The sequence below is a fragment of the Gorilla gorilla genome, chromosome 6 (genome assembly GCF_029281585.2).
Source record: "Gorilla gorilla gorilla isolate KB3781 chromosome 6, NHGRI_mGorGor1-v2.1_pri, whole genome shotgun sequence".
In the NCBI taxonomy this organism is placed as follows: Eukaryota; Metazoa; Chordata; class Mammalia; order Primates; family Hominidae; genus Gorilla; species Gorilla gorilla.
This window is the reverse complement of record NC_073230.2, coordinates 114,156,846-114,182,537: the sequence shown is the minus strand read 5'-3', so window position 1 is coordinate 114,182,537 and position 25,692 is coordinate 114,156,846. Positions and strand designations below refer to the sequence as shown.

The 25,692-nt window shown below is 39.6% G+C and overlaps 1 protein-coding gene and 1 pseudogene across 26 annotated transcripts in view; one reads left to right on the top strand and one right to left on the bottom strand.

Moving 5' to 3' along the window:
* The window catches only part of SRPK2 (SRSF protein kinase 2), a 287,622-nt gene that overhangs the window by 153,145 nt on the left and 108,785 nt on the right, over window positions 1-25,692 (top strand). The window lies entirely within an intron of this gene.
* Window positions 1,044-7,200, bottom strand: LOC109027589 (large ribosomal subunit protein eL36-like; annotated as a pseudogene).

Below are 25,692 nucleotides of genomic sequence, written 5' to 3'. Positions count from 1 at the left end.
GCAAATAGTAAGGATTTTTGCCGATGTAACCTTCCAGCTTTTCTTTTTGCAGCAGCTGCTAGAGCCATTATCCTCTCTCTGCCAGGCTTCCTACTCATGCTAGTTGTTAATTGCCAGGGTCTACAACAGTGGGGCCCACAGGCTTTATCCTGCCTCGCGGTGACCTGGGGATGACCCTTCTGTCTCTAACATTTTGTCACTCCGCTTTTTAATTTTTAAAAGTGTCTCCAGCTGGGTGCGATGATGTGTGCCTATAGTTGTGGCTACTCTGGCAGCTGAGGTGGGAGGATCACTTGAGCCCAGGAGTTCAAGGCCATAGTGCACGAAGATTGTGCCTGTGAATAACCACTGCACTCTAGCCTGGGCAACAGAGAGAACTTGTCTCTTGAGGGGAAAAAAAGTGTTTTCTAAATGCAGAAGCCCGAGTTACTTTATCTCCTCATTTTCCCCCGTAGTCTGTATCTAGTTGGTCACTAGATCCTACCGGTTTCTATGCAGAAGTCCTCTCCAAATGCTTCCATCAAAACTCGCTGTACTGCTTTCACCTGTCATTCCTCGTTTGCCCTCAAATATTGTTCACTAGCCTCTCTTCCTGTTCCTCCACCCTTTGCATCATCCCCAGAATTATATTCCTAAAGGAGACTGATGAATGTAGCTTAAAACAGGTCGTTCACAGTCTGGTGGTCCTCTTTATCTAAAGTCCTCATTGATCCTGCCATTTCTGGCTCTTTTACCCTTCTTATCTTCATAATGTGTACTTCCCTCTGCCTGGACCTCACTGAGAAGATGCCATGTCCCCTGCACGCTGCCCTTACCATCCCACTGCAGAGGGTCCTGCTGCCTCCTAGAGCACCGTCTAGACCTTTGTACTGAGACTCAGCGCTTTTCCCTCCACTAGCTCGAGATGCAAGGAGCTTTAACTGTCTCATGTTCACGTTTCTGGTGCCTAGCACGTTCTTTGGCCTATAGACACAAATTTTATTTGAATAAAGATTTTTATTTATTTCCCAATTGGTTAGGAAATACTAAGAAAAAAAGGTGTGTGTGTGTGTGTGTGTGTGTGTTTTGTTTTGTTTTTCCTCTCAAGCTGTTCTTTATTTCAGGGAGAGGGCAGGGAAGGGGGCTCAGTCTTTCTTGGCAGCGGCTTTCCTCACGGCGGCCAGGACGTTGCTCTGCTCCTCCCGCTTCCTCTTGGCGCGGATGTGCGCCCACACCCTTTTCTTGATGAACTTGAGGGCCCGTTTGTCTTTGGAGACCTTTCAGTAACTCCTTGGCGTGCTGCTTGTACGGGGCGAAGCCACATGCCTCCGGGATCATGTCCCGCACAAACTTGGTGTGTTTGGTCAGACGCCCGCGGCAGCGGCTGTGCCTGGGCTTGCTCACGTTCTTGGTCACCTTTTGGCCCTTGTTGAGGCCCACGGCCATAGGGTAGCGCAGAGCCAGGGCTGCTGCTCTCCAACGGCGGCCCTGGCGCGCTGGGGCTGGCGCCGCGTGGAACTCTGGGATTTTTTTATTGTTTTTGAGACGGAGTCTCGTTCTGTCGCCCAGGCGGGAGTGCAGTGGCGCAATCTTAGCTCACTGCAAGCTCCGCCTCCCGGGTTCAAGCGATTCTCCTGCCTCAGCTTCCCGAGTAGCTGGGATTACAGGCGCGCGCCTGGTACCATGTGCAGCTAATTTTTGTATTTTTAGTAGACACAGGGTTTCACCATGTTGGCCAGGCTGGTATTGAATTCCTGACCTCAGATGATCCACCAGCCTCGGCCTCCCAAAGTGCTGGGATTACAGGCGTGAGCCACCGCGCCTGGCCCTGTATTTTTTAATAGGAAATATTGGACAGTATCTTCTTGTTTTACTGCCTTCTGAACAGCCTTGCAAATGTTTCTTTTTATAGCGGTTTTACCCCAACTTCTCTGTGTTCTCATGGAGTCAGTGGGGTCTCCAACTACTACAGTGGTTTTGGTTGGCCTGGAAAAGCCTCCTGACCAGCGGACGGGACTTGGGCCCTCTACCACTGCCAGCTCTTCAGCCCTCGTGGGGCTTCTTTATGGCAGCTCTTTCCTTCTAGAAGTTCCCACTCAATGTTTGAAATACTCACAAGTTCTGAACCTTGGAGGCGCACTCATCTTATTAATGGCAGAGTTGGGACTTCAACTCACTTACCTTGACTGTTTCTCTTCCATTTTATTGATGGCAGCAGCCAGAATTCCCGACAAAGGTCTCTGGATTGGACTGGTAAGTTTTGTTCATTCCACTTCTCACGTGTGAATTTAGATAATCTGCTGAGCTGCAGATTCTTATTGTGTTATGAGATAATAACATCTTTGTAACTGAAATTAAAATTTTTTTTGTCTTGCTGCAAATTCAGTCTATTGTAATTCTCAACTTTCTTCACAGCCCTAAATTTACCGTTCGTTATTTGAGATTGCTTGGCATGTGGTTTTTTTTTTTTTTTTTTTTTTTTTTGAGATGGAGTCTCTCTCTGTTACCCAGACTGGAGTGCAGTGGTGCGGTCTTGGCTCACTGCAACCTCCACCTCCTGGGTTCAAGGCATGCACTACCACGCCCGGCTAATTTGTGTATTTTTAGTAGAGATAGGGTTTCACCATGTCGGCCAGGCTGGTCTTGAACTCCTGACCTCAGGTGATCTGTCTGCATTGTCCTCCCAAAGTGTTGGGATTACAAATGACTTTAGGATTTTAATTGTAATCTTGCCACCTTTGATCCTATCTCAGGCTCCTCAACTGTGAAGTGTCATCATCTAGATTTAGAGAATTAAGATTAGAATGTAGGCGGGGTGCATTGGCTCACATGGAAGTAATCCCTGCACTTTGGGAGGCTGATGGGGAAGGATTGCTTGAAGCCAGGAGTTTAAGACAAGCCTGGGGAACATAGGGATCCCCCTTATCTACCCAGATAATAAAAGAAAAAGTAGCTGGGATGGTAGCGGGCCTAGAGTCCCAGCTACTCTGGAGGCTGAGGTGAGAGGATCACTTGAGCCCAGGAGTTGGAGTCTACCGTGAGTTAGGATCGTGCCAGTGTACCCCAGCCTGAGTGACAGAGTGAGACCGTGTCTCTAAAAAGGAAGAAGAAGAATAAAAAACGATTAGAATGTTAAGATATCCAGGCTTTTTGAGCCCTGGCCTCACCTTCTACCAGAATTAATAAAATACAGAAGTAGATTTATATTTGAAATGCTACTTCTGTGGTAAGCTTTAGGCTTTTGTAGCTCTCCATTCCTCATGTTCAGTTGATAGCTGCAGTCAAGCCAGAGGTCATTTTAAGGATTGGAGATCTGGCTTGCCTCAAGACTCAATGGTGAGCATGGTTCATTGGCTCTTTTGGATCAGTCTGGGCCCCCTCTTGAATGCAGATGAGGTAAAAATAGGTGATTCATTTCAGGTTGGCAAGAATAAACTCTAGATTGTTTTTGTCACTTGTTTCAGATTAGACATGTGTGTATGCACGCCTGCCTCTGAGTAGGTCCTTGTGTATATTGCAGAACCTAATAATGATCACTTGCTTTACTTACTGTCGAGTTTTATCTGCCTTTGCTTATACATTTCCAGCTGCTTTTTATTTATTTATTTATTTATTGAGATGGAACCTCGCCCTTTTGCCAGACTGGAGTGCAGTGGGGTGATCTTGGGTCACTGCAACCTCTGCCTCCCAGGTTCAAGCGATTCTCCTGCCTCAGCCTCCCGAGTAGCTGGGAATACAGGTGTGCACCACCACCCCCGGATAACTTTTGTATTTTTAGTAGAGATGGGGTTTCACCATGTTGGCGAGGCTGGCCTTGAGCTCTTGACCTCAAGCATTCCACCCGCCTCAGCCTCCCAAAGTTCTGGGATTACTGGCATGAGCCACTGCACCCTGCCAAATTTTCAGCTGCTTTCTCACAAGCAGGCAAAGGAAGAGGGGATGTATGTTAGATTAACTTAGAGCTCTAAGGTTGAAGGGTCATTTGATATCATATTCATTTTATAGATGAAGTCACAGACTTAGAAATGTTGCCTGCCGTCAACCAGCTGATAATGACATAAGATCAAAATGACAATGGGAATATTTAAATTTTTATTTTAAATATGTGTTGAATTTGACCTGATCCTTGGGCTTGTTGGAGTAAGATTATCAGGTAGAATATGGCAGACTGTAAAAGTGGCCCCAATGACCTTTTCTTGGTGGGAACATTTCCTCCTCCTTTTCTTCAGCGTTTATGGTCATCTATAGGTGTGGTAGGGGGAGTAGCTGATAGTAATGCCAATCTATGAGAAGATGTCTGGTCGTTTTGCTGGGAGGAGAGGTGATGTGGAACGTGCGAAGGGAGAAAGATGAGAGTTGCGCTGGTAATGAAATATCACGTCTGACTCGATCTTCCTGCACAGAATCATGGTTTCCTGTTAAGGAAGAGATTGTTGCGTGATGATAGATTTGTAGATTGTTAGAGCTGAAAGCAGCAAAATATATTGGAAAGAATATATGGGCTTTGGAGCCAGGGACCAGAAGCTAAATTCTGGAAAGTTGCCTAACCTCATTGTGCTAGTTTTCCTTATCCTTATAATAAAGATGATAATGCTCACCTCACATAGGGTTGTGAGGATTTAAGGGGACAGTGCATATAAAGTAGATGCTGAAGAGGGGTGGATGGTATGAGGGACAACTTGATTTAGAGGAATGATCACATGCTTTGGAGTCAGGCAGGATTTTCATATGAACTTGGTCACTGATGTTTACCTAGGGCAAATAGGTAACCTTCTCCGGAGTCCTCCGGATTCCAGTTTCTCTATAATGCATACACATTTTGAGCTTTAACTGAAATAATGTACATAACTGTTTAGCACAAGATACCTATTCAATAAGTGGTCTAGGAGCTGGCGGATGCTTTAAAGAAGGAACATCTAAATTTAGCTTTACAGTCCTGTTATATACCTCAATATGTCACCATCTAATTTTGGCATCAAAATTAGAGTTCCTTAGAAACAACATTTAAAAAGTTTACATCCTTTTCTTACCATGCAGCCCCTTTTAAAGCTAATTTATTTTATTTTCTGACACCATTTCTGTGCTTTCACTTAAGAGTTCTTACATCTTTTTGCTTTCAATCCCTTCCCTCCAATTTTGTAAAAATGATACTGGAACATTCTTTAAAAAGCAGGCAAATGAAGTCAGAATAATAACAATAAAACATTGCAGGCTGTGAACTGGCATAGTACTGACAAAGGTTACTTTATAAATATTTAGCAGATAGGTATTTCAGTACATACTGGATGAGTATTTTATTTGTGGAAATTGAAGGTCCATAATAAATTGAGCATATTTAATATGCAACATAACAGAAAAAAATTGATGGTAAAAGTTGCCATTTCAAAGTGCAATTCTTTCTCATCACCTGTAGATCTTCCCATTTTTAGAGTCAAGTGAGGTTCAAAGTTTGGTGTCACTTCTCCTTGTACTTTGTGAAACTGTAATCTGTGGTTAGGCTTTAAAATTAAAAAAACTTTTTTTTTTCCTTTTCTTCTCCTCCTCCACTGCCCCCTAATTTCTGTCCAGGAAGGGTTTATATGTAGAAAACATAATAAATCACATGATTTCTATACCTCTTCTATATTCTTAGGACTCAGTTTAAAGAATTGTTTTAATGTATGTTCATTCCATACTTCCTCCAGATAGAAAGATTATTTCACCATTGCTCCATGAAAGGATAAAAATAAGTTTTACTTTTGACCATGCTATGGTCTGAATATGTTCCCCTAAAATTCATATATTGAATTCCTAACCCCCAATGTGATGGTATTAGGAGGTGGGGCTTTTGGGAGAGACAATTAGATCACCAACACATAGCTCTCATGAGTGGAATGAGTACCCTTATAAAGAGGACTGAGAAAGGCCCCTTGTATCTTCCACCATGAGGACACAGCTGGAAGGCCCCACCTGTGAGCTAGGAAACCAGCACTCACCAGAATCAGTCTGTCAGCACATTGATCTTGGACTTCCAGCCACCAGAACTGTGAGAAATAAATTTCTGTTTTTTATAAGTCACTCTGTGGTATTTTGTTATAGCAACCTAAACAGATTAAGACCTTTTATGTTGTGCCCAGTGTATTTGATCCAGAGGTTATTCTGCTGTAAGTAGAATTTGATCAGTGGAGATAGGGAATTTCATCAGGATTCATCTTTAAAATAGAGTATTTTGAGAAAAGAGGTAAGAAAATAGCCTGTAGGTAACTAGTTTCTGAGAAAGGCAGGAAGCCAAATCTGACACTGCTGCGAAGATCCTAGTTTAAAAGGATCAATGTTAAGCTCAGAGAATTGGCTTTCTTATTCATATCAACCATGTATCACTGTATTTGAATCTAGACTTGGATTTTCCATACTTTAGTGGGGTTTCTGTTGTTGCTTTATATTGTGGAGTATTATTTTTAAATCAGACTCCGTCTAACCAGATTTTGTTAATTATGGCTCCATTTTTTTGCTCTCATCCCAGAACATCTTGTCAGCTCCTAGGAGTATGTTTGAAACAATATATTTTGATGTTCAGGCTGTTTCCCTGCTTCCAGCATTTGTAAGGGCTCTGACCCACTTACAGGAGGAGAAAACAAAGATGTATTATTTTGGTTGAGAAGGACTAGATGTAACTGCCTCAGTGATACCTTGATAATTTAGGAAAAATGTCCTTTGTTCTCTCTGTATTTTTATTTGAGTGACCTATGCAAAGATAAATTGTAATGACATTTTTTTCTGACTTAATAGGAAGGAAGGAATGCTATCTATACTTTGTGCTTTCTGATGTTAAATTGTAGCTTTTGTTTGAGAAGTTTTTCATAAAAATTTTAGGTCGCTTATAACATAGGAAGGTTTATCTTCTTGTTGCCCTTTTTAACAGCTGATTAAATTGTGCTATATAGGAAGAATTTATAATTCATTGCCTCTTCTGATGAATGGGACTATTTCTAAAGTAGGGTTTCCTAATCAGGAGGCTGGACTATTCAGATATGTAGGGCAATTGTACACTCTGGTTTGCCAGGGATGGCTGTGATTTATATGTGTTTTTTGGCTTGCTTATTAGGAGAAGTGGAATGAAGCCCCTTCATTCTTAGAAGTGTATTGGATGATAACTTTACCTGGCTGCCCCGGCCTAATGACTCCGTAGACCACAAGTTTGCTTACTGCCTTCATGCTTTGTTCTCTTGTCAAGATGTCCATTTTGGAAGAAAGCTTAGAAAAGTGTGCTCCAAAGTGGTCGTGGGTATTTCGGTCTAGGTGGTGGGGTTATAAATGATGTTACTTTCTTCATTGTGTTCATTTCTAATTTCCTACTGAAAATGATTTTCTTCTTAAAATCAAAACACAGAACAACAAATTTTCAGAAATTATTTAATTTTAACAAAAATGAAAATAATGACTGTGTAATGGTGAAGCTTGTCATTCAGGCTTCTGGGTTCCAAATAATACAAACTGACTGGCTATTTTATTTCTAGTTACAGTGATTGAAGTAGGTTGTGTAATAAAAGAGTGGGCAGTGGGAGAGGCAGCAGCTGTGGGCAAACCACTGGATCAGCCTCGAGGCCATGGTGCTAGATGTGTCTTGCCACTGAAGCTGAGTCCTTCCAGTGATTTTCCCCTGTAGTTTTGCCACTTGTGACCTCGAGACTTCTTTGGAGAGTCACCACCAGTGGGCATGTTACAAACTGAGCCTAGGCCGTGGGCCTCTGCCTTGGCTGCCTGGGAGTAAGGACAGACTGTACCTCCTGAGGCTCCTGGAGTGGGAAGCAGTGCTTTATGCTGACTCCTGTCCAAACTTTACTCAGCATCTTTTGTCACCCAAGGGATGATGATGATGAGGATGATGATGACGATGATGATTTTGTTACCTTGACTATTGATCAGTTAGGACTTTGAGGCAAGTATCACCTTTCAGGGGCCATCTGCCTTGAAGTGAAAATGATTGTTAATTTTGCTGCTAGTTGTTTATCCAAGTGATGCTGCTTTGCTGTTGTTTACCCTGCACGATTCAGCCTTTACTTAGAAGCTTTTGTCATTTGTCTGGTTGGGGGAGTATGGAATAGTTATTTTGACGAGGAGCTGATTTAGATATATGCCTTGCCTTTAACTCTAGGTTATTTTGCTCATGAGTTGTGTCAAACTTAATAATAATGTGGCTTTTTTAGTGCTCTAATTGTCAGACTCTACTGCTGCTTTTATTGCCTGTTTATAAACATTTAAATGTTTTCCCCTAAATCAGTCTTAAGACTTAAATGTTTATAATGCACCTATAACCAAGCAGGAAAAATAGAAATATCTTGAGTTAATTGCCCTGGATGGTGCTTCCTTACGTTCTTCATGTTTGGCTTGCAGCTTTACCACAGCACTCAGATGTCTCATGTCTGGTTGTAGACCCTATCCCCATTCGGTCTTTGTGATAACTCTGCTTATCTGTTAAGGTATTCAAGTTTTAAAGTATGTATCATGGTCACAGCAAAAGCTTTGTCCCCTCTTCTAAGTTTGTTTTTTCATTTTTCTAGTTAGAAGTTGAATTTGAGATTTAAGTAGTATTGAGTTCCTTTTAGAGATGAAAACTATCTGGGCTCCAGAAGAATGATCAGTTTAGACTGTTCGCTCCTCTGAGCTTTGAGTTGTTTTAGTGAGGAAAATTTGTTTGATGAACTAGAATATCTGCATATTCTTCTCCTAGGAATTAGAACATGTCATTGAGCCAAGTAAAGGTGTAATGTGCTTTCCAGAATGTACTGAGAAGATTGCATAATTTAGTGTATCTTTTATTAGTAGACTTGCAGTGGGGAGTAGGAATATGCAGGATGTTATGACAAATAATAATGGTTAGATTTTCTATTCTGATTTTTCCTTTAATTTTTCAAATTAAAAAATCATCTGGCAGCCTACAGAATGGTATTTAGAACATCACACCTTTCCAGACAGGGTTTGGTCAGAAGCTAAGTTTGTGGGCTTTTGAGAGGTGTTGCATTTGATGCTGCTGCAGTGTCTTGGGTTTCTAGTCATCTTTCAGAAAGCTGGTCATGTATGGCATTCTGGCCTCTGGCCACTCTCCAGGCCCAGTGCCTGTCTTTACACAAACTTGACTTCCTAGTATCACCACCTATAATTTAAATCCTTAAGCTGATGTCTGTTGCTTTGGAGATGTTATGTCACATTCTGCATCTCTCAGCACTGCATGAAACAGTGTTCCCAAACTAGTCTTTTGATTCTATATTTGTGGAGGTGGTTCATTGTGTCTTTTCATTTATTTAGTTTTTTAATGAAAATCTTGAGACACTTTTTCTTGATTACTTAAATTTGGCATTTCACACCTGGTACCCATGGACTCTTCTCTTTGCTCCTGTTGTTGGTTAGGGTACACTGGTATGCTCTTGTCTTCTCTTCTCTCTGGCAAGTGAACTACAGGTTGTTATAAGTGGTATCATTGAGGGGAATGGTGTTTGTTTTGTGTGTCAAAAATTTCTGAATTTCTCATCTTGGACCTGTCATTTACTAGGCATGTTATTTCCTGTATTGTCCTGAAATCTATTTCCTCATCTGTAAAACGGGAATAAAACCTATTTTCCCCCTTCACAGTGCCATTATATCAGAGGTGATAATACTGTATGTTAGTGAATCTGCTGCCTGTAAGTGATAATTTACACCATTATTTTATGCACCACCAAGAAAGAAAAATCACTGCTAATTAAACTATGATATACTGTTGATGGGAAGATGCACTCTGTTATCAGAAATTGTGAAAAAATACATATTAGAATAAATGAAATATGTTATGTGAAAACACTACTGTCCATAATGCTGTCAGTGATATTTTAAAAACCACAAATCCTATAATGTCATTTCCCTGTCCTAAACTCCTGAAAGATAAAATCAACCTTCGTATGATGAACAGTGTCTAGCATAATCTAGATCAGAGTGTGGCATCTGCAGCACCTGAGTACTTGTTAGGAATGCACCTTCTCAGACCCTACCCCATTCCTATGGAATCAGAAACACAGGGATGGAACCCAGCAACTGTACTGTAACAAGGTCTTGAGGAGACTCTGACATATACCTAAGTTTGAGAACCACAGATCTAAGTCAGGCCTATTTCAAGTTTCTTTCCTTTCGCTTTTCCTCTAATGTACCTATAGATGTTAGTATAGAAGTACTGCTGGAATATAAATGAATTCCCCTTTCCCCGAGAAATTATCCCCCAGAGAATAGCGCTGTGCAACATCTCTCATATTAGAAGGAACTATCTCAATGACTTTATTTTGAATAGCCAAGAATTCTTTGTGATGACATAAATGGAAATGGTTTCAATCTTTTGTTAGTTTTAGGTAATTTAGAGTTCACTAGTAGAAATAGTTTTTTTTAAAGATATTTTAACACCTGTTTTGTTAATTATTTCTCATAGTTTCAAATGTTGAATGTTTCTCATGCCTTTTATAGATCATATGAAAAAGCAAAACAATACGTGATTGTGATATAGAGAGGATGTATTTGTTTGTGTATAAAACCAAATGGAAAAGCTAACTGATATGAACGAGAATGAGTAGTTATTTTTGACTTGGGGAACACTTCCTTTGGCAATACCATACATATTTAAAATGCATGCACATGCACACACACACACACACACACACAATCCTAGACAACGTAGAAGTGAAAATGCTGCATTTCAGAAAACTGACTTTAGACTAAAGAGATGGCTTTACTGATGAGTACAATGATGATAAAGGTGCATGTGATAAAGCATTTGAAATATACTTGCTTTGTGACAATGGGAAATACAGTCTTTCCAAATAATCTATAACATGAATTTAAATACATATGTACTTGAATTAAACATTAAATATTATAAGCAAACATTTGACTATTTTATCTCTATTCCTACAAGTTTACAAAATTTCGGTGGGAGCCGTTGCCAAATAATACTTGTAGTTTCCAAAAAATTACATTACCCTGTCTGCCTCAGATGGTCTCCCACAGAGGTATCTAATCTTTTGGCTTCTCTGGGCCACATTGGAAGAAGAATTGGCTTGGGCCACACATAAGATACGCTAACACTAACGATAGCTGATGAGCTTAAAAAATTGCAGAAATAACTCATGTTTTAGGAAAGTTTGTGAATTTGTGTTGGGCCTCATTCAAAGCCGTCCTGGGCTGCATGTGGCCTATTGGACAGGCTTGGTCTAACACCTCTTTCTTCTTGTGGAATTCATGTGTTCTTTGAAATTCTGTTACCATCTTCTCCATGTCTGTGATGCCCTCTTTTCTTACCCAAACTGAACCTTTTTTTTTTCCTGCCTCATATAGCATGTGGTGAATCTTATATCAGCACACCTATCTTCATTGCTTTGGTGCTTTTCTGCTTGCTGCTTTTCTTCTTCTAATGTGTAAGTTATTTTAAGGCTGCCTCTCCAACGCAATACATAGCTAAGTGCTTAAGATCCTGGGCTTTGTAGACAGTCTTTGTTTTGAAGGATGGTTTAGTTACTATTTAGTTATATACCATTGGGTAAGTTACTTAATGTTTCTCAGTCTCTGGACGTTGATAATAATTAGTTTGTTGGCTGCATTATTTTACGGGTTGAAGTGGCACATAGTAAGCATCAGTATAGCCTATTATTAAATTTTGTCTTCATGGTGTTTAGCACATCTTAGAGATCCAGGAAATATTTCTTAAATGAGATAGTAGAAGTTTCTCTAATGATCTGTTGGTAGATTGAAAAGCAATAGCAATCCATTGATGAAATATTAGTATACATTTCAAAAATCTTATTTACTGGTTAATATATTTGCATTGTTTTAAACAGTATTTAATTCTGTCCCTTTGTTTAAAACAAACAAAAAACACCCACAACCTCATTTTCCAGTGGCAACTACTAGTATAAATCTTTGTAGTCTTTTTCTTTTTACATAATTGAAATTACTAAAATAATCAGTCTCATTTACCTTATTATAACTGGTGCAGCAAAGGTGTTCTTAATGTGAATCTGTTTAAAACAGGGATCTAAATTTTATGTAAGTCATAAATTTAATTGGGCCTTATTTTAATAATAGTAGATACTAATTATTAAAATGAAATTAGTTTTATTTTAATATTTAACAAAATTTATCACTGTTGGATCTGTTAGTTTATAGAATGAACAAAGAATTGACCCAAATATTGTTTCTCTTGTAATAGTTTCCAAAAAAATGTGATTTTTTATTTCTTATTTTATTTTTATTTTCATTTTTCATTTTTTTTGAGACGGAGTCTTGCTGTGTCGCTGAGGCTGCTGGAGTGCATTGGCTCACTGCAATCTCTGACTCCCAGGTTCAAGCGATTCTCCTGCTTCAGTCTCCCGAGTAGCTAGGATTACAGGTGTGCACCACCATGCCTGGCTAATTTTTTTTCTTTGCATTTTTAGTAGAGACGGGATTTCGTCATTTGGCCAGGCTGGTTTTGAACTCCTGACCTTAAGTGATCCACCGGCTTTGGCCTACCAAGGTGCTGGGGATAACAGGTGTGAGCCACTGCGCCCAGCCCATATTTTATTTTTACAGGAATTATAAAGAAACTATTTTGTAAAAGTAGTTGAGAGCTTCACCTCTTTTCCACTGATCTCTAATTCTCTCATATGCAAGTTCTCCATTAAAGAGCCTGTCAGTCCATTATCTTTGTTGATATTGTCTTCTACAGTTGTTAGTTGGTCTGCTGGGTTCTTATTTGCCAGTACCCTTGGCTGTTACTAAGGTCAACAAGGCTTTTATTGCTACCATGAAGTCTTGCATATTTTGTAAGGTTTTCAGGTTTATTGAAATGTATCTGCATTCTCTTGTCAACTGCTTAGTTTCAGATGCGATTAGGTGTTTTCAGGGTGGCGTGACTATAGACAGCCGCTCAGTTTCTGTCAAAGAGTATTAATTGACCTGTGCCTTCATTAAACTCCTTCCTTCTCTTTCCCCTTCCTTCCTTCCTTCCTTCCTTCCTTCCTTCCTTCCTTCCTTCCTTTCCTTCCTTCCTTCCTTCCTTGCTCCCTCCCTCTCTCCCTCTCTTCTCTCTTCTCTTTTCCTTTCTTTCCCTCCCTCCTTTCCTTTGCCTAGGCTGGAGTGCAGTGGTGTTATCTCAGCTCACCGCAACCTCTGCCTCCCAGGTTCAGTGATCAAGTGATTCTCCTGCCTCAGTCTCCTGAATAGCTGGGATTACAGGCACCTGCCACCACACCCACCTAATTTTTGTATTTTTAGTAGAGACGAGGTTTCACCATGTTGGCCAGGATGGTCTCGATCTCTTGACCTTGTGATCCGCCTGCCTCAGCCTCCCAAAGTGCTGGGATTACAGGCATGAGCCGCTGCGCCTGGTCATCTTTTTTTTTTTTTTTTTTTTTTTTAATTGTTGTTGTTTTTTTAATGGGGAGATATTTGAAAAGGGTCTGATTTTATTAATGGTTATTTCACATGTGAATATTTCTGTTACTGTTTTTTTTGTTTTGTTTTGTTTTGCAGCCTTTTCACTTTAGAGACTTAGATTACAAGTGTTTGAATAATGATAATATCCTAAGTACAAATTTTTATTGCCGTTTTTGTTTTACTTTTGTACTTAAAAACTCTTTGCAAACTTGATCTTTTTTTTTTTTTAAGATAGGGTTTCGCTCTTGTTGCCCAGGCTGGAGTGCAATGGCACGATCTTGGCTCACCGCAACCTTTGCCTCCCGTGTTCAAGCGATTCTCCTGTCTCAGCCTCCCGAGTAGCTGAGATTACAGGCATGTGCCACCATGCCTGGCTAATTTTGTCTTTTTAGTAGAGATGGGTTTCTCCATGTTGGTGAGGCTGGTCTCGAACTCCTGACTTCAGGTGATCTGTCTGCCTCCCAAAGTGCCGGGCTTACAGATGTGAGCCACCGCACCCAGCCTGCAAACTTGATCTTAAAAATAAATTTTAGTCTGGGTGTGGTGGCTCATGCCTTGAATTCTTAAAGCAGGCAGATTATATAGGCAAGAGGATTGCTTAAGCCCAGGAGTTCGAGACCAGTCTAGGCAACATAGCAAGACCCCATCTCTCCAAAAGGTAAAATTTCCTGGGTGTGTTGGCAAGTGCCTGTGGTTCCAGCTACTCAAGAGGCTGAGGTGGGAGGATTGCTAGAGCCCAGGAGTTCAAGGTTACAGTGAGTTATGATCACATCACTAGACTTCAGACTAGGTGACAGAGTGAGACCCTGTTACCAAAAGAGTAAACGAACAATCTACAGAATGGGAGAAAATATTTGCAAATGATGTATCTGACAAAAGTTTAGTATCCAGCATCTATAAAGAACTTAAACAAATTTGTAAGAGAAAAACAATACCATTAAAAAGTGGGCAAAGGACATAGACACATTTCAAAAGAAGACATACATGGGGCCAATAAGCATATGAAGAAAAGTTCAGTGTCTCAGATCATTAGAGAAATGTAAATCAAAACCACAGTGAAGTATTATCTCACATCAGTTATAATGACTATGGTTAAAAAGCCAAAAAATAACAGATGCTGGCGAGATTGCGGAGAAAAGGGAACATTTATACACTGTTGGTGGGAGCATAAATTTGTTCAACCACTGTGGAAAGCAGTATGGTGATCCCTCAAAGAGCTAAAAACAGAACTACCATTCGACTCAGCAATCTTATTGCTGGGTGTGTACCTAGAGGAATATAAGTCATTCTACCATGAAGACACATGCATGTGGATGTTCAGTGCAGCACTGTTCACAATAGCAAAGACATGGAATCAATGTAAATGCCGATCAGTGACCGACTGGATAAAGAAAATGTAACACTATGCAGCCATAAAAAAGAAGAGATAATGTATTTTGTGGGAACATGGATAGACCTGGAGGCTATTACCCTTAGGAAAAGAATGCAGGAGCAGAAAACCAAATACCACATGTTCTCATTTATAAGGGGGCGCTGAATGATAAGAACTCATCAAATCAACACAAAGAAGGAAACAACAGACACTGGGGTCTACTTGACGAGGGAGGGTGAAAATAGGGAGAGGAGCAGACGAATTAACTATTGGTACTAGGCTTACTACAATAATCTGTACAACAAATCTTAGTGACACAAGCTTACCTATATAACAAACATGCACATGTACCCCTGAACCTAAAAGTTAAAATAAAAAACACATTTTGTTTGTAATAAATTCAAGAATATTGCATTTATGGTATTAACAATATGTTGGCTGTCATAAACAATTATTTTTGATAATAGTTGTATACTTTTTTTTAACTGAAAAATGGTTGGTTTATTTTCTAGAAATAAATTCCTAAGATAGAATCACAACATATGACAGAGATCATATACATTCCTAAGACAAGAATCAACAAGATTTTTCATGCATATTGCCCAGCTATTTTAACAGTTGACGTTTGTCAACATGTGAGTGTCCATTTCAGCATTCCTTTATCTGTGTATATGATTGTCTTTAAAAACTGGGACAAATGTGAGTGGTGAAGCAAGGGCACCTCGTTGGTATACATGTCCTTTATAGGAAAAGAAATCTGGTCTCTGGGTTAATCTTTTTAGCTTCCTGTCTTTCTTTCTTCATCATGCTTAAGTGTGCTGGAGTAATCTTTCTAAAGCACATGGATGGTTTTGCCATCTCCCTATTCTCTATCTACTGCTTACTTGCTTTTTTGCCAATGTGAGAGCCTGGTGGTTATGGTCTCCAGTGTCAGTGTCCACCACCTTTGCAGCTACATTCATTATATTCGACGTATGCCCTGCTGCTGCCCAGCTGGTGGAATGCAGCTGTTTGTCCGCCCTTTGTTCTTGTTACTGCTCCCTCTACCTGAAATGTTCCAGCCTCCATCTCTGTCAAAGTCTTCCACACCCTCCATATCCATCTTAGGTATCATTCTCATTTGTACCTTTCTGTTTTATTAAAGGACTCTGTGGTTTTGGGCCCTCTTATCCTCAGGCATTCTTGCTTTGCTCAGGATGAGCATTACAGTGTTCAGCTGACAGACCTTGGTAATTCCTGCCTTAGCATTTTAAGGATAGAAGAGGCACTGATTCTCCTTTTACAAAATGTCTTCCCCACTGCTGGCTAAAATCTACCTATATGTCAGATCCAGTTCAATCCCACGTCTTCTTGAAACCTTCCGGTGTGATTAAGTCCTCCTCATTTCCATCAAAACCACTTAGTACTTAAAATAAAAACTGTCGTGCAGTTTTTGCCTTGATTCCTGGACTAGATCCCTGGGACAGCGACTCAGCTTCGCTGTTGATTTTATCCCACCCCCATTCCCCCCCACCCACTGCCTCTGGCTGAACACAGCAGTGCAAGTTCTTACTTGAAAGAATATTGAGATCTTTTTGCTCTGTATATGATTGTTTGATATTTCTCAGCTCTTAACCTCAGTTCTCTGAGGAATAGTCTAACCAAGACTTATTCCTACTCTATGATAGTCCTGTAACCTGACTCTAGAATTTTATTCCTGCGCTCCCCCTTCATCTGTTGTGGGCGCTGCAGAAGGAGAGGGAGAGATACCTCCTCCATAGCTCAGATCAAAGCTACATATTTGATATAATAAAGATGACATATTTAGATGTCTGGATTTTTTATGTTAGCACAAAAAGGATGGCCTTTTTTTTTTGAGACGGAGTCTTGCTTTGTCGCCCAGGCTGGAGTGCAGTGGCGCAATCTCGGCTCACTGCAAGCTCCGCCTCCTGGGTTCACGCCATTCTCCTGCCTCAGCCTCCTGAGTAGCTGGGACTACAGGCGCCCGCCGCTATGCCTGGCTAATTTTTTTGTATTTTTAGTAGAGATGGGGTTTCACCGTGTTAGCAAGGATGGTCTCGATCTCCTGACCTCGTGATCTGCCTGCCACGGCCTCCCAAAGTGCTGGTATTACGGGCGTGAGCCACCTTGCTTGGCCAAAGGATGGTCGTTTTAAAGCAACAAGTGTACCTTCACAATTTTGGGTGGTTTTATGTGCTTTGTCTGTTGAGTTGAACTCACTGCAGTTCCCTGAACTCATTGCTGGCTCTCTTGGGCCAGCCTTTTTAAAACAGCTAGCTGTTGGTGTTTGTACCATTTTCATTCCAGCCTCAATTTCACAGTGAAAAAGTAGCAGAGAGACCGCTACTATTGTGAGCAGTAGTTATGATGCAGGGCTTTTCTCGGCCTCTTCACTGGACTTGTAACAGGGGCGCCCTGTTTACTCAGCCTGCCATGCTCCAGCGCTTGCAGGAGGGAGCATGTGAGCCAGCGAATGTGGGATCCGGCTGGCTGCTCCAGGCGCCAACATGGGAACAAGCTCTCGCAGCGCCCAGGTGAGGGTGCCTGGGACTCAGAAGCCCCAGAGTGAGTGTTACGGTATTCTCTTAGTTCCGCTGTCTACAGACAGCAGTGTGTTAGCAGCTCATCTTGCCGCTTGTGGCGCTGCCTAGGTGAGGGTGCCCGTGACCCCGAGGCCTGAGAGAGGGTGTTAACACTGCTCTCTTAGTTCCGCTGTCTGCGGATGGTGGTGTGTTAGCAGCTCAGATGGCCCCTTGCAGGCGTGAGCCACTGCGCCCGTCTCCAAAAACTTTTTTTAAAGGTGTTTTGACATAATCTTTCTACATTCTTACATTAGGCCCATTACGATACATCTAAAGAACTTTTTATTTCATCTTTCAAGTTTGTGTTAGTATCCAGAAATTGGAATTTCAGCAATTTCTCTTTAAAACAACATCTTTTATGAAATGTAATTTCAGAAAGTTGAGTTGATGTGCTTTCTTTATAAAGCTTCCAATGGAAATTTTCTAAACGGTATTTGAAGGATCTAAATTCAGCCACTGTACTATTCTAGTGACAGCCCGTTAATTTCCCAGGTATACTGAGATTTTTCCAATCTTTGTATCACTTTTTTTCATATGAAATTAGGAGATTGGACTGGGTGCCATGGCCCACATCTCTAATCCTAGCACTTTGGGAGGCTGAGCCCAAGAGATGGAGGTTGCAGTGAGCCAAGATTGCATCACTGCAATCCAGTCTGGGCAGCAGAGTGAGACCTCGTCTCAGAAAAAAAGAAATTAGGATATTGGTTTTCACCATTTATATTTGTTATTAAAACCTTCCTTTTCTAAATAGTAGGCTAGAAATAGTAAAATAATAAAAATTGGATTACTGATCCATTATTTGGAGTCTTATTGTTGTCAGTTACTGTTTTTTTTTTGTTTTTTTTTTTTTTTTTGCTTAATGATACTCTTGTTTTGTGGATACACTACATTTGGTTTGTCTGTTCATCAGTTGATAAACATTTGGATTGTTTTTACTTTTTGGATGTTCTGAATATTGTGACTGAACATTCATGTACATGTTTTTGAGTGAATATATGTTTTTATATCTACTGGATAAATACCTAGAAGTGAGATTGCTGGGTCGTATGATAACTTATATGTTTGAAATTTTGTAGAACTGCCAGAATGTTTTACAAAACAGCAGAGTCGTTTTACATTCCTACCTGCAGTTAAGAGATTTTTAATTTCCCAGGATCCTCACCAACACTTGTTAGCATCCTTTTACTTGTAGTTATCCTACTGGACATGAAGTGGTATTTCATTGTAGTTTGGATTTGCATTTCTCTGATGGCTAATGATGTTGAGTCATCTTGTCATGTGCTTTTTGGCTACTTGTATGTCTTTTTTGGAGGAACATCTGCTCAGATCTTTTGCTTTTTTAAATTGTGTCTTTTCACAAAGACATAAGAATGATACAATGGACTTTGGGGACTTAGGGGAAGAGTGGAAAGGGGGCAAGGGATAAAAGATAACATATATGGTGCAACATATACTGCTTGGGTGATGGATGCATTAGGATCTCACAGATCACCACTAACGAACTTACTCATGTAACCATATACTACCTGTACCCCAATAACTTATGGAAAAAGTTTTTTAAAAATTGTGTCTTTTGTCTTTTTTTATTACTGAGTTAAGAGTTCTTTGCTTTGTTACTTGGTTTGAGAATTAACTTTTAGGGAGAGAAGGACCAAGCAGTGGTTTATGGTCCCCATTCTCTCTGCTAAAATGTTTCCAGTAATCTGGTGACACACAAGCGCTAGAGGGTGCCAGCAATGAGAAATGATTTGCTGCTGAGCAGATGACAGAAATCACTGCTCGCTCTCTCTTTATTTGGAATTTTTGGAGACAGAGTCTTGCTCTGTCACCCAGGCTGGAGCGCAGTTGTGTGATCTCGGCTTACCGCAACCTCTGCCTCCGAGGTTCAAGCCTGGCTAATTTTTCTATTTTTAGTAGAGATGGGGTTTCTCCATATTGGCCATGGCTGGTCTTTAACCCTGGCCTCAAGTGATCCACCCACCTTGGCCTCCCAGGATTACAGGTGTGAGCCATCGTGCCTGGCCAGAAATCTACACTGTCTTATCCTTATGTCTGAAAGTATATTCTTTTGTTTTAATCCTGCACTTGAAAAAAGGCCTTCTTTTAAAGGGGAGGTCTTTGGTATGCGTGACTTGGATATCTTCTTAAAACATGAGTTTTGGCCCGGCATGGTGGCTCACACCTTTCCAGCACTTTGGGAAGCTGAGGTGGGCAGATCACCTGAGGTCAGGAGTTCTAAGACCAGCCTGGCCAACATGGTGAAACCGCAACTCTACTAAAAATACTAAAGTTAGCCAGGTATGGTGGCGCGCACCTGTAATCCCAGCTACTCGAGAGGCTGAGGCAGGAGAATTCACTTGAACCCTGGAGGTGGAGGTTGCGGTGAGCTGAGTTTGTGCCACTGCACTCCAACCTAGGTGATAGAGTGAGTGAGACTCTGTTAAAAAAAAAAAAATATTTCTTTCTTGAGCACATATATAGTGTGTTTTTTTTTTAAAAAATCAAGCAAAATATATCTTCCATTTTATTTATTGGGAAGAATATGATCCCTAAATGTTTCATAGACAAATATTATTTTATGTTTCTTTTATTGAAAAAAATAGATTTAATATTTTGACATGATTATTAATATATTTTGGAAGTCTTTAGGTTCCTAGACTTAACAGAACTTCTTACTTGGTAGTAACAAGCTACATTTTAAAGATAATTTTATTAGCACAGTTCACAGCTTTTAAACTCTAAGCAGCATTGTTCAGTAGAACTTTCTGTGATTTTTCTGTCCAGTCTGGTAACCCCCGCATGTGGCTGTTGAGCAGTTGAAATGTGGCTAGTAAGACTGATGTGCTGAATCTTTGTTTGCTTATTTTTACTTTAAATAGCCACATGTGTCTGGCTACCTTACAGGACAGCAGAAGTCTAGAACCCCAATAACCCACTTTTACTTTTTTTTTTTTAAGTGTAAGTTTAGTTGTAAGACATTTATAAGGAAAAGCACAAGATATTTTGGGAAAAAAAATTACTGAATTTATTTACTATTTTCTCTACAGTCTTAAGAATGCTTGTTTTCTAGAAACAGCCTGTTAAACTTTATAAATACAATTAAAATTGTATCTCTGTGTCTGTAATTGCAATGTGAAAAATGACTAGGTAGATTTTCACCAAATTTAGAAGGTTTTGGATGATCTGACTAAAAATATAGGATATGTGTCATACTTAAAAGTGGCTTTGTTGGGAGTATGGTGGCCATCCTCTGTTGGAGAGGCTGGCTAATGATTTGGGAGCTCTGCCATACTTCATTCAGGACATGGAGGGAGAAACTACTGGTTTCATGTATGAGTCATAAATAGGAAGTTACTAAGGCAGACGATATGCTGGTTGGCAGCTCACTGCAGCTTGCTCTAGCGTTAGTAACCATAATGATTCTCCCAATACATATTGAAAGAGGATAGTTGCTAGCCTTAAATAAAATAGATCTTAAGAAGCTACAGCCTTAATAGGCAGAAAAGCGAGTCAGATTTTATTGACAGTGGTGTTTTGTTTTTTGTTTTGTTTGTTTGTTTTAAAGAGAGAGGTGGGGGTCTCTAAAAAAAGCCTAGGCTAGACTCAAGTGATCTAAACCTCCTGGGCTCAAGTGATCCTCCCACCTCAGCCTTCCAAGTAGCTGTGACTGCAGTCATGTGCCACTGCGCCTGGCTTACAGTTTTTTGATGGTGGCAGTCTTCTAGGTAAATTTAACTATTATTAATCTGATTAATGAAAGCTCAGTAAGGAAAGGGAAGTTTTCGATTTAATATTTTAACGTCTTTTTTATGTTTTAGCTCGTGTGTTTTAAGATTGGGGCTTTTTATCATGAGAAGTTTAACTTTAGCAAACAAATTCTCTCATTTTGGGGTCAAGGGGAATGTTTTGTTCACTTTGAATACTAACTGAATGTACTAAATTCATGAAAGAAAATAGGAATGAATTTCATGATGTATTTTAACTGACAGTTTGGAGTTTAATTTAGAATTCTAAGTGTTTTAAAATGGAAGATGAGGGGAAACTGAAACTTGAGCCAACATTAACCAAATGATAAATAAGAGATGTATTTACTGGATAATTAAAATATCTTAAAGTTATTATTATTATTATTTTTAGACAGAGTTTTGCTCTTGTTGCCCAGGCTGGAGTGCAGTCATGGGATCTCAGCTCATTGCCAGCTCCACCTCCTGAGTTCAAGTGATTCTCCTGCCTCAGCCTCCCAAATAGCTGGGATTACTGGCGTGCACCACCATGCCTGGGTAATTTTGTGTTTTTAATAGAGACGGAGTTTCACCATGTTAGCCAGGCTAGTCTTGAATTCCTGACCTCAGGTGATCTGCCCGCCTCGGCCTCCCAAAGTCCTAGGATTACAGGTGTGAGCCACCGCACCCAACTTAAAATTATTTTTGAGTAAAGGTTACAGATTCTGAATTCCTAACAGTAACTCTAACAAAAGTCTTATTGTATGACCTTTATGGAAAAAATTACAAAATATTATTAAAGGGCATAAAATCACTTTTGAATGAGTATATATACTCATAAAATATAAATATTTAAAAATATAGAATGGGGCTGCTTAATATGGTACAGATGTCGTTTAAAAATCTGTAAATTCAGCATATGTGTGTAACTCAATCTAAAATAAATAATTGCTGGAACAATTGGTTATCCATATGAAATAAACTAAAACTAGAGCTCTGTTTCAGAATTTAATCAAAAATTCCAGGTGGGGAATATATATCTAAATTTGCATATTTGAAGATATGCATAGCCTGCTCCTTAAGACCCTTGAGCAATATTTTTTATATGTTATTTTGTGTAACTCGAGGCATATACAGATCTGTTCACACACAACTGAAATATGTCTCAAGAAACAATACTTTTACTGCATGAAGCACACTTAGGTATTTTATACTTTTATTTCATTTTTTAAAAAAGCTGTGTATTGATTTCATTGCTTTCTGAGTATAGCTTGACAAAAATTAGCTTCAAGAGACTCTTGTATGTGTGTGCAAGGAGACAGATGTATGTGGAAATTTTAGCTAAACCCTGCAAGTGCTTCATCTCTAGTGGCACAGGAAAACATGTATGTGGTTAATTAAAATACAAGAGGAACCCCGGGAAGTGCTATAGTTGAGATCTGTGGGGGACATAGACAATTCACAGGGAGTCAATAAGGTTTGAGATGATTGTTGAAAGAAGAGTAGAATCTGGCTAAAATAAGGAAGAATGGCTTTTTATAAGGTAGAAGATACAAGGTTGAGCTGAGATGGGAGACATTTAATTTTTTGACACTTGGGCAGGGAGGTATGTATGTCAGGGACAAAGTGCAAAGAAACAGCCTTCAACTCCGTGTTCTGTCTGGGTTATTAAAATGTGGAAACAGATTCTGTGACTTTCTGGTCAGCCTATTAGGAACCTCTCTGGAGGCCTTTTCAGGTTTGCTCACATTAGGAAAAGGATCTGGAAGGCAGTGACAAAGAATAGTTGCAGTTGAGCTTTTTTCAGCTGAAGAGATGACAGATGTTTTTTGGATTTATTGCGCTTGAGCCCGGTCTGGACAAATGGAGGTTGTGAGATCTTGTGGTCCCAACATGCCGTTCCTCGACTGGGGGCCCTGGGCTGAGGCCCTGGACTGTATGCGCTCAGTGGTCAGCTGAGCCACTTCAGCTTACCTCTTATTTTTCACAAAGCGTAATTGCCTCAGTAGGAAAGTTTCTTCTGTGTCATTTGTGCCTTTAAGAAAATTAAAACTTAAAAGAATGTATTTGAATACATGTGAAAGCAAATAGATAATGCCTGTTTCATATCACGTACTAGAGTTTAGCTGTTTTTTTTTCATCAGTAAAATTATAAATTTCTCTGCTAATTCCACTGTCGTTCCACAGACTACTCCATGAGGTCAGAGGCCATATCATTCTTCTTCATGATGAAACAAACACAGAACTTTATAGTAAATGGCCGGTGTGGTTATATTTGCCATAAGTGTAAATCTTTCTGAATTATGTTTTAAAACAAATGTTATTATGGATTGAATTTCTATATTTATACCAGATTGAGCTTTCTCAAAAATGTAACTAATGATGGAAAACTTTTAAGGAATGCTTTGGCATTATAGTATTTAAAGAGTTAGCACTGCTCAGAGTAGATACTAAAGTAGGCAAAAATAGAAGTTTAAAACTTACTAATTATTTTATGGTTAAAAAACTATTTTCTGCTTAAAATGCTTAAATTGTTAGACTATTGTCTTCAGTTATTGTTTGGTTAAATTTTACTTTAGATTTTAAGTTTTAAGCCTTTGATTTTAGTGCTTTTAATATTTTCCTAAAAAGGAATGTTACTCATTAATATTAAGTTACAAGTTATTGTGAGGAACAATTCTTTTGTTGGTACGATGTCTCTCTATTAAAGTCTGTGCAAGGGCATCAGAAGCAGTTTAACTGCCAATAAAGATTCTTCCTGATGTTTAGAGTGGTACACAGAATTTTGCAAAGCAGTTTGGCATTATGTTTGGTTTTAAAATGTGTATAATCTTTGATCTGGCAGTTTTACTTCTGGTACTGTGCCCTAACAATTTAATTGGTAAGGTATAGACAAAGATGCGTGATTAAACATGTTTTTCACAGTATATACAATCTTCCCAAGACTGGAAACAAAGGAATGGTTCAATAGTTTTGGTAGACGTGTATGATGAAGTGCCTGCTAAAGTGATATTTTACAGTGTTTTTAACGATAGGAGAAGATGTTTATGAAAAGAGGGATCTCAAATTATATCTGGGTAAAAATTGAGAGTAAATAAATGGAGTTATTTTGGTTTATCTGTGGATACTAGGGCTGTAAAGAATTAGTTTGTTTATAGCCCTGTGATTTACAGATAATGAACAAATATTATTTTGGTAATCCGAAGAAAAATAAATACTACTTTTCAAGCAGAAAAATCACCAGTTGTATGTTAATTTTGGAAAGTTGGCTCTGTTAAAAAGGAAGATGGGTTGAGTGGGGAGAGGGATGTGGCGCCACAGATAGATGGCAAAGGATATGGTTTGGACTGTTGTGGACAGGGGTTTATATAAGGGAGACACCACAGAAAAAAGCAGCATCTTGTTTCAGGGATGGAAATTGAGGCAATAGTGACAGAATGCTCCGTGATGCTGACCTTGGCAAATAGGTATGGTTGGGGCCAAAGTAGCATTTGGCGTTGGTTTGAAATCCCAGAAAAAATGTACAGGCTTTCGTAAACCAGATCATCAGGCAGTGTAGATTCTTGTCTGGATTCAAGAAGGGCATGAGGACTGTTGTAGCTGGAGAAAGAATAAGATTGGTGAGAAAAGTGGGTATCACTCGCTGAAAGCCACAGGGTTCATAACTGATGGAGCTGGAACTTAAACCAAGCTCTCAACTTTTAAGACTATGCCTTTAACTACTACTCTGTACTTTTCAAATTCTAGTGACGGGAGTGAAATGTTATTTAGTTAGTAAAGACAAGCGTATAATGGCAACAGCAGATACAAGTCCCTCATAATGACTTGACTTAGGATTTTTCAACTTTATGAAGGGTGTTTTGGGATGTAACCTCATCATGAGTTGAGGAATATCCGTAATATGTTTTAGAGTTTTTTGTCGAAAATTGGTGTGTGGGTTTAGTAAACCTTTTTATTAGACCAGTTAGCTCACATGAACTTTATTTTCTGATTCTGCCAAATAAATACTGCTAATATTTTTTGAAGTAATGATTTATAATTTATTTTTTCATTTTCTACTCTTATTTACCTCCAGTACCAAAAAATTATTGTATAGCTCTTCCTGCCCCTGACCCCACTTTTTGAAAGGATTAGACTATTGTACTTTCCCGTTAAAACATTTTAAACAATTCAAGATGGCTTCTGAAACAAATGAGACACATCCTGGGATGACATCAAATCAGGGCTGGGGGTCTGGATGTCTTGATGGAAAAAAAAAAATGGTTAAAGTGAGTCGTAGTGAAAACAATATAATGACATTCAACTGGAGTGGTAAATGGTATACTAGTTTTAGATTCTTTTGGTGGTTTGTTTCATATACTAATAAACGATTGAAAGACTTTGTTTTAGGTAAGTATGACAAGCTAGACTTTTTTTCTTAATGTTAGTTCTTTTACAATTTAAATTTGAGTTTTTGAACACTTGTATTAACTCTGTTTTTCTTTTTTGAGTTGGAGTCTCGCTCCTTCGCCAGGCTGGAGTGCAGTGGTGCGATCTCAGCTCACTGCAACCTCTGCCTCCCAGGTTCAAGCGATTCTCCTGCCTCAGCTTCCTGAGTAACTGGGATACAGGCGTGCGCCACCAT